Below are 394 nucleotides of genomic sequence, written 5' to 3'. Positions count from 1 at the left end.
AGGGCCATGGTTTAGTGGTGGGATGGCAGGGTTAGGTTAACGGTTGGACTTGATGATCTTAAAGGTCTTTTCCAACCTAAACAATTCTATGATTCCTGTTCCAGTGCAGTGCAGTGCAGTGCAAACTGGCTCTTAAAGTCCTGGAGCTGGCCAGGGGAGCACCCGATGGCCCTGACCCAAAACCACACGAGGTGATCCTGAGCCCCACTGCGATGGGGGCCCATCCCACCACCACCATGGGGCCTGCCCTGGGCACCCCGCGGCCCTACAGCCGTCCCTCGGCCTGGCTCTCCACAGGACGGCAGCACTGCCTGCCTGGCTGCAGCCACAGGCGCCCCGGAGCCAGGCAGGCCCTGAGGCAGGGGCCGGGCTCCCCCCGGGTTGGAAGGCGGCG

Source organism: Egretta garzetta, unplaced genomic scaffold, assembly GCF_000687185.1.
Source record: "Egretta garzetta isolate BGI_Z169 unplaced genomic scaffold, ASM68718v1 scaffold68, whole genome shotgun sequence".
NCBI lineage: Eukaryota > Metazoa > Chordata > Aves > Pelecaniformes > Ardeidae > Egretta > Egretta garzetta.
The sequence above is the reverse complement of the archived record's forward strand: the minus strand, read 5'-3'. Positions refer to the sequence as shown.